The sequence below is a fragment of the Octodon degus genome, unplaced genomic scaffold (assembly GCF_000260255.1).
Source record: "Octodon degus isolate 3935 unplaced genomic scaffold, OctDeg1.0 scaffold00011, whole genome shotgun sequence".
Classification (NCBI taxonomy): Eukaryota; Metazoa; Chordata; class Mammalia; order Rodentia; family Octodontidae; genus Octodon; species Octodon degus.
Genome location: NW_004524587.1, coordinates 7,309,137 through 7,317,324, shown reverse-complemented (window position 1 = coordinate 7,317,324; position 8,188 = coordinate 7,309,137). Strand labels below are relative to the sequence as shown.

Genomic DNA, 8,188 nt, shown 5'->3' with positions numbered 1-8,188 from the left:
TGTTTCTTCTTTTCAGAAGCTGTTGATTCATTGACTTCAGCTGTGTGGTTCCCAATTTGTTCTGTTAGTGTCCTCTGCACTTGCTGTGGATGGGCTTGGGGTCTGAGATTGCATTTTGCTCCTTCTTGTGTAGCACTGTCTTTTGACCTTTGTTGTAGAGCTTTGGTGCAGTTATAACCTTAGCACCTACTGAAATTCAGTGTAAATCTACAAAGTTAGGATTTATCCAGTTGTGCCTGGCTTGGGTCTGGCTGCTGTGCTCAGCTCCTTCCTGCTGCTGCCCTTGGGAGTGATCCTGTTGTGCCCCTCTGGCAAGATGTTCTGCTCCTGGATAGCTGGGTGGCTTTGTCTCCTAATCTCTCTGCAGGGATTGCAGCTGATGAGTTTCACCCCAGGCCTGTATGCCAGGCCCGAGCTGAGTCTGGAGGGGATAAGGTGGAATGGTGGGAGAGGAAGCTCTCCCACACACTCACCGGGCATGGGTTAGGGCTGGATCTTGGGGTCCCCAGAATGAGGCAGAAATTCTCACTGGGCGGGCGGGGTGGGGGGGGTGCTGTGGAGTGGTAGGGGAGTCCCAAGGGGGTGGAAGAGGGTCTCACCCATGCTGCACCTGGGCTGGGACTGGCAGGTCCTGCTGGTGCAGGGTAGCCAGAAGCTTTCCCACACACTCACCGGGCCTGGGCTAGGAGTCCCCAGAACACGGCAGAAATTCTCGGTGGGTGGGGTGGGGGTTGCGCTGTGGAGTGGTGAGGGGGTCCCAAGAGGATGGAAGAGAGTCTCACCCACGCTGCACCTGGGCTGGGACTGGCAGGTCCTGCCAGTGCAGGGTAGCAGGAAGCTCTCCCACACATTCACCGGGGCCTGGACTAGGACTGGATCTCAAATTATTTTATCTTCTAACAGACTGTTTCTACATTTCGATCTTTGATCCATTTTGATTTTAGTTTAGGATACAGAGACAAGGGTCTAGGTGGATATCCAGTTTTCCCAGCATCACTTGCTAAAGATGCTACCTTGCTTCCAGTGTATGTTTTCGGCCCTCTGTCAAAGATGAGATAGCTGAATATGCCTGGAGTTGTTTTTGCTTCCTCTATTCTGTTTTACTGATCCATGTGTGTTTTTGAGCCAGTAACTACTCACTCTACACACCACTGCTAAAGAAAAGACAAAAATATAACAGCAGGGCACATAAGGCCCTGGTTCCTTGGCTTAACAGGAAAAAATGCACACAGAGTATGGCTCTGCCAGATAAGGCAGGAGCCCCTGGCAGCTTTGGAATGTGTGGTAGGGTTCAAGTGTGCTGACTAAGGACTGAATCTTGCTCTCCAGGTAGGACAGGTAAGCATGCATGAGCCCTGGTGCAAAGGAATAAATCAAAATCCACTGACCATTAGTCAAAAGAGTTTTCAGTAAAGTGCAAAGATCTAGCATAGGGGAGTTGTCAAATGCCCAAAGTTCAGGACTCTGCCAGAGCCACCACTGCCAGAGACATGTTTTGTTTTATGAATATAATAAGCATTTATTTAAGGTGTGGTATCTGCAGACCAGATAATTTTTGAACCGTGTTTCAGGGTTACCAAATTCATAAAAATATTTTGAAGACAGCTGTATCCACAGACTTCAACTATGTGATCACTCTTTTGCCCATTCTTCTCTTTTCTTGCCTGAATAACCTCTTCAAGATGTGGCTCAAGGTAGAATTTATCCTTATATTTTGTCCACTGCTTTAGGCAAGATCTGATGCTTCATGCTCAGGTCCAGGGCTCTCTTAATGCGAAACATCTTGTCATTATAAAGGTTTTCTGGAAGCCTTCGCATGGCTTCTGTTACATCTTCATCTTCATATATTGCAAAGACATGTTCAAGGTACTTCAGAAATCTGTGGGCCTGGCCAGCCTGAGCTTGCTCACTTTCAGAGTCTGTGCTGCACCCAAAAAGGATTCACCTCACAAAAACTCCATGAAGCCTGATGAGCTGTCACTCTACTCAGTGCCTGAGGGTCAGTCTAAATACACGGAGGAGCCAAGGACTCAGCTTGAAGAAGGCATCTCACAGCTCTGACACTGTGAGCCATATACAAATTGGTGACAGAAAACATACTCCCAAACTAAATCCAAGGTGCAAAGTTTGGTTCAGTGGGGATTAGACAGCTCTGAGTATCTCCAAAATGCCCCCAAGGTTTTTTCCCCAAGATTTGGTGTTCTTGATTTCACTGGCTTTGTTGGACTTCTTTTCACTAGAAGTTCAAAAATAAAAAAGCTGGTGTATCCACCTGGTTTCACAGGATTAGCGGCCTCCATCTATTGCCCACGACAAGCTGTCTCGTTCATCCAGGCCAGTGGGGAGAAGTTGTGTGACTGGGGTTTACGAGGATACATAGTTATGGAAGCTTTGTGGAAGAACTTCCAGAAACCAGGAAATGTGCAGAGTTCACCAGGAAGTAAGTAGACAACTCCATGCTCTGCCCATTTTAATGAGTTGTAGGAAACACTGGAAACTCTGGACAGTAAGTCGGTATTGCTACAGAAAAGTGGCAGAGAAGGCAGTACTGAATGTAGAAAACTGGCTTTTTTCTTCAGGAAAAATTATACTAGGCCTTTTGTTATCTTGGGTGATGCCATACTGCAAGTGGAATAATCTGAAATCCTTTTACCTAGAAATAATGTACAAGCCTTAGAACACTCTGTTCTCATGCCGCTATTTATGTACATAAGTAAATTCCAAAAGGAAAAAAAAATGCTCAAAGTTCAAGGCTGCTTATCAGAAGGGATTGTGGATCACAGTATCTGGATCCCCCCCCCATAATTAAACTTTTTATTTTGAAAGAATTATAGAGATAAGACAACCCAGGTGTGGTGGCACATGCCTATAATCTCAACATTCAAGAGGAAGATCACAAGTTTGAGGTCAACCTGGGTCATAGGGTGTATTTTAAGGCCAGTCAGAACTGCACAGTGGAGCCCCGACTCAAAACTTAAAAAAAAAAAAAAAAAATGAAGATGAAGCCCCATGTGCAGCCTTCTGTCCAGTTCATTCCAGCAGGATCAGCTTGCAAAACTGAAGTGCAACAGCACACTCAGATGCTGGCGCCCGCTCACCTCACGCACTTCCCCCACCGCCCCTCATACTCACGCGTGGGTGCGTATCTACTCTATGTCATTTTGTTACAGGTGCAGGTCTGTATCCACCATCACAAGAAAGATATGGAGCTGATCCCAGCAGCCTGGGAGGCTGGGGTAAGAGGATTGCAATTTCAAGCTCAGCCTTGGTGACTTAGTAAGATCCTGTCTCAAAATAAGAGATAGCAGCAAGGCTGGGGATGTAGCTCAGGGTGAGGGCCCTGGGGCACTCCCTAGTACTGGGGAAAACAAAACAAAACAAAACAACCCTTGTGTTGTCCTTCTACATCCCCACTCCAGACAACAAAGACACTTGTGTCCAGCCTTGGGGTTACCATCTCAGCAATGTTACATAACAAGCACCATATGGAAGGCAACCTTTGGGAACTGGCCTTTCTTGCTCAGCCTAATCCCCTTGAGAGTCATCCGGGTTGCTATGTCCCTTCCTCTTCAGTGCTGAATAGTAATTCACAGCACAGATGCGCCGCAGTCTGAAAGACAGCTGGGCTAGCTCCAGTTTGGAGCTCTTACAAACCTGCCATTTAGTTTTTGTTTTCTATTTGTTTCCTGTTTCTTATTCCTCTAATTCTCATTCTGCCTTCCCCTGGGTTACCTGAACCTTCTTTAGAATCCCACCATGAGTTAGAGTGGCATGGTGGCAAACCCCTATCATCCCAGCATTCTGGGATGTGGAGGAAGGAGGATCACAAGTTTGTACCCAGCCTGGGCGTTTGTGAATCAGCCTAGAATTAGTTCTTTTGCTCCATTCAGACAGAAATTATGAACCAGCCAAGTGCAGGTCTGCTGGTGGTCCTCATGTCACCAGCCTGCTGCTGGTCACTGTTGCAGCCAGCCATCACCATCAGATGCTGGCTTGTGACAGACACCATAGGTCAGCTCCATCAGGGGCTGTGTCTTGGCCACTGTGGGCCATTGTCTTCCCATGCTTTGGCTACTGGTGTCCAAAGCTGTTTGATGTTAACAGCTCTAGGTATTTATTCATCTTTCTTTGGAAACTGACAGTTCTGGCCACACTACTCAGGATAGAAAATATCCCAAATAAACTAATAGGAACTTCAGAGTCCACAGTACCCAAGAAAGAAATAGTCATGAATGGGTCTACAGAAACACCAAAACTAGTCTTTTCGATAGCAGCAGCACAGGGGGCCCTACAGAGGCTGCCTAGACTGAAAACTCAACAACTGCCTGGAAAGTGCTTATGTTGCAGCTTGCAGTCCTGTATCAGTGAGGGTGAGGGCTGAAACCAGGGCACCTTCTGGAAGGCTTGCTGTGAATATGGAGTATGCAAATAAGGGACCAGATTCCTCCTTCCTGATCTCAGGCCCTGTCTGGGCACCCTGTGCTCTCCAAAGTACAACAGCACCACCTGACGTGTCCAGAGCAGAGGAGGATTACCATGCCGCTCGGCCCCACTCACTTGAAAACAACAGTTTGATGGCCAGTCAAGGAGAACAGCTTGGCAGGACAGTGAAGCAAGCTGTCCCGGTCTACTGGGGTGCAAGGAGGAGCAAAGGGAAGCCAGAGGAGGACTGGGCAACTTCTGGGCAGGTTATATCCCACCTTCCTAGCTGGCAACAGAAAAAGCCAGAGTCAGGCGCTTCTCATCTGTCTCATGGGCAACTGAGCGAGACTGCGTCTCAAAGTGAAAAATGGCTAAGGGCTGGGGATGTAGCTCAGTGACACAGCTTCAGCTCAGGCCTCCATGCTGGGGGGAAAATCACTTCGGCTTCAGAGTGTCTTTGAGTGTCATACTTTTTAACCTTTGAGTGAAGTGTGGAGATTTTACTGGTGTGTCTGATCCTCTTTTTACTTCCTTTTAAATATCATTGTGCTGAATATCAAGTCATGTAAGTTTTCTTTTAGCCATCAAACTTGATCTATGGAACTCATGAGGATAATCTATGACATGCTCCAATATTTCTCCTCTTTTTGTTGTTCATTTTTCCTTCCTGCTGTGCCAAGATTCCAGCTTTTACCATCTCCTTTTGTGTGAAGAACTTCCTTTAGCTATTCTTCAGGGGTAAGCCTGCTAATGACAAATTCTTCTTGTTTCATTCACCCTAGAATGTCTTATTTCTCATTCATCCTTGTGTAATTTTGTCAGACACATAATTCTGAGTTGATAGGTATTTTTTTTTTCTCAGCCCTTGAAAAATGTTACCAGCTTTGTTTAGCCTTCATGGCTACAGATGAGCGATCCAGTCTGCTGCACCAGCTCCCTGTAGGTAATGTCTGGCTTCTGTCTGGGACTTTTTTGTTGTCTCTAGTTTTAGCAGTTTATGATGCATCCTGACATGCATGGATTTGTTTGTCCTACTTGGATAAGAAAAGAAAATTTAGATAGATGCAGCCTTTTGAATTGGCAGATTTTTAAATTAAGTTTGGGTGGAATGGCCTGGCCAATATTTCTTCAAATTCCTTTTTTGTTGTTGTTGTTGTCTTTTCTCAATTATGTGTGAGCACCCTGGCTCTTGGAGTAACTGGTGATTTTTATTATATACTGGACGTTATGCTAGTATGTTAGGAGATTCTGGGTTCCATTTAAATCATTTATTAATAGAGCAGGTCACCCTAGTTAAGGTTAACATTCAGGTCCTAGCCTACAGCTATGAGCTTTGGTTGCAACAGCACCTGAATCTTCAGAGCTTTTGTGGTATTATTTGGGCTTGCTCAATTTATCTGGTGCCACCAGAAACTTACAGTCCCCACTGGTGCTGCCTGAGAGGCCAAAGGTTTCCAAACTGGGTAAATTCCCAAAGCCAAAGATGGCTAGGTGGCCGGCACCAGGTGTCCCCTGCCAGCTGGGTGGCTCAGGGCCTGGGGTGCAATGGGAAAGACAGTACTTCCCTAGGGCAGAGGTATTTGCTGCAGGGTCCCCTTCACAGTGCTGTGAGGTCAGCAAGTGTTTTTCAGGGGCAGCAGGGAGTCTCAGGCCTCATGGAGGAAGGCACCTGCTGGCTGCTCACAGCTGCTTCCTGGGTTCCCCACCTAGCATCCTGGGCCACTCCTCTGTCCAGGTGGGGCTGAGAAACACTGAGTACGGGCCCCCTACCAAGTGTTATGTGGGAAGCTGCCACAAGCTTCTTTTCATTTTTTGCAACCCCAGGGTCCCACGGCACCACCACTCTCCCCACCCACCACTTCTTTGGTGTCTCCTGCATGGTTTCCACAGTGGACAGTTGTGCTCTGAGGGGCGGGGCGGGGCGGGGCATAACCAGGAGACCCACATCCACCCAGCATGTCCAGGTCCAGACTAAAGGCAGAGCAGCAGAGTCCTTTCTGCTACTTCCTTAGGGAAGTGCTGCTGAAAATGGAAAGTTTCTCTTACATGACGCCTACTACCCGAGGGACAGCAAATGTATTCCCAAGTGAGAAAAGCAAATTGCAGCGTGAAACGTACTTTTTACAAACAAAAACTTCCTTTTGGTATTTGTACATATGGAGCAAAGGAAAGGGTGTGAGGAGAAGTAACACAAGGCTGTTCACACTGGTTGCTGGGAGGCAGGAGAAAGATTATTCACTGTGTTTCCATGTGTTATTCCACTGAGTGAGGGAAAACATTTTGTTTTTATTTGTTTTCACAGTACTGAGGACTGAACCCAGGACCTTGTACATGCGAAGCAAACACTCTCCCACTGAGCTCCATGCCCAGCCAACATTTTTGCTTTTGCAAAACTTAACAACAACAAAAAAAAGGTTCAAATCGAAAACTGGAAACAACACTAAAGTCCTTCGGCAGCTGGATGAGTAAGCAACTGTGGCACATCCACACGAGGAATGTACTCAGCGATAAGCAGGCACAAACCACCGACCCAACAGCATGGGAGGAAGGTTATGTTATCTGACTCCATTTTGAAACATCTTTGCAATGACACTAACACAGATCTGGGAAAGACTAGTGGCTGCCAGTAGCTTAGGGAGGTGGAGCGGGAGATGACTGCATGTAAGAGTCGCATGAGAAATCCTTGCTGTGTCCTGACTGTGATGTGGTATTGGCACAGAGCTACACAGGTGAGAAAGCTGCAGAGTGCAACACACACACACACACACACACACACACACACACACACACACACGTAATAGGTAAAACTGTGAAATCGCAATAGGGTAGATGAACAGCACTAATGTCGATTTCTTGACTGTGAAGTTGTACTACAGTTATAGTTTAGATTTCAAATGTTCCCTGTTGGGGCTTCCAGAAGGCGACTGGGCTACGGGGGCTAAGAGCTGACTTGCTGGTAGGAGGCAGCGTCTGGTTGGAAGAGGTGGGGCCCTGGGGCCTGGCCTCGAAGGTTCTTCTCTCTCCGCTCCTCCCTTGACTCTCTCTGTGCCCCTGTCCTCCATGAGGGCCCCGTGCCTTCACTCCTTGCAGGAATTCCCTTTGGTAGCAGTATCCCAAAACTTATCCCATAGTTTCTTAGCTCATGTCTGGTTTGTTCTTCTGCTTTTCCCCGAAGCTTAGAGATGGTCTTTGAATCCACCAGCTTGAATATGCGCTTTTCTGAGTCCACTTAATATACCAGAAATAGTATTCTTATTTTGAAATAGATCTAAAACTCCCACAAGTATTGTGTTTCTTTTCTTTCTCTGGGTTTCTTCTTAAGGAGTCACTGGAAATTGGTGATGGCTGGGACTTTGGTTTATGCTCAGCTTTTCATTGGTTCATGGCTGCTGGTGATGCAGGAATAGGTGAAGTTCAAATTCTTTATCTGACACACTGTCCTGACACTGGATGTCACAGCAGCATGGCTAAATACAGGACTTGCTGAATCCCTCGAGCAGGTAGGAGATTCCATAGGAAGCACGGTTTCAGCAGCTTCGATCGTCTTATCTGCACAGTGCACATTCCTGCTGTGAGCTGATGGCACCACTGCCTAGATGAGCGGATCCGGCTGAGTCATGGGCCCTTCATGCCGAGATGTCGCCATGTTTATTCCAGAGGTGGAACTGCTGCTTCACACCGACAAACACTGACAACCGTGTGTCTGTGTGGGGCAGAATCTCTCTCTCTCTCTCTCTCTCTCTCTCTCTCTCTCTCTCTCTCTCTC

At 47.0% G+C, this 8,188-nt stretch overlaps 1 pseudogene; it reads left to right on the top strand.

Annotated features, from left to right (window-relative positions):
- Positions 1–1,735: 1,735 nt before the first annotated feature.
- Positions 1,736–2,448, top strand: LOC101565433 (annotated as a pseudogene).
- Positions 2,449–8,188: the final 5,740 nt, after the last annotated feature.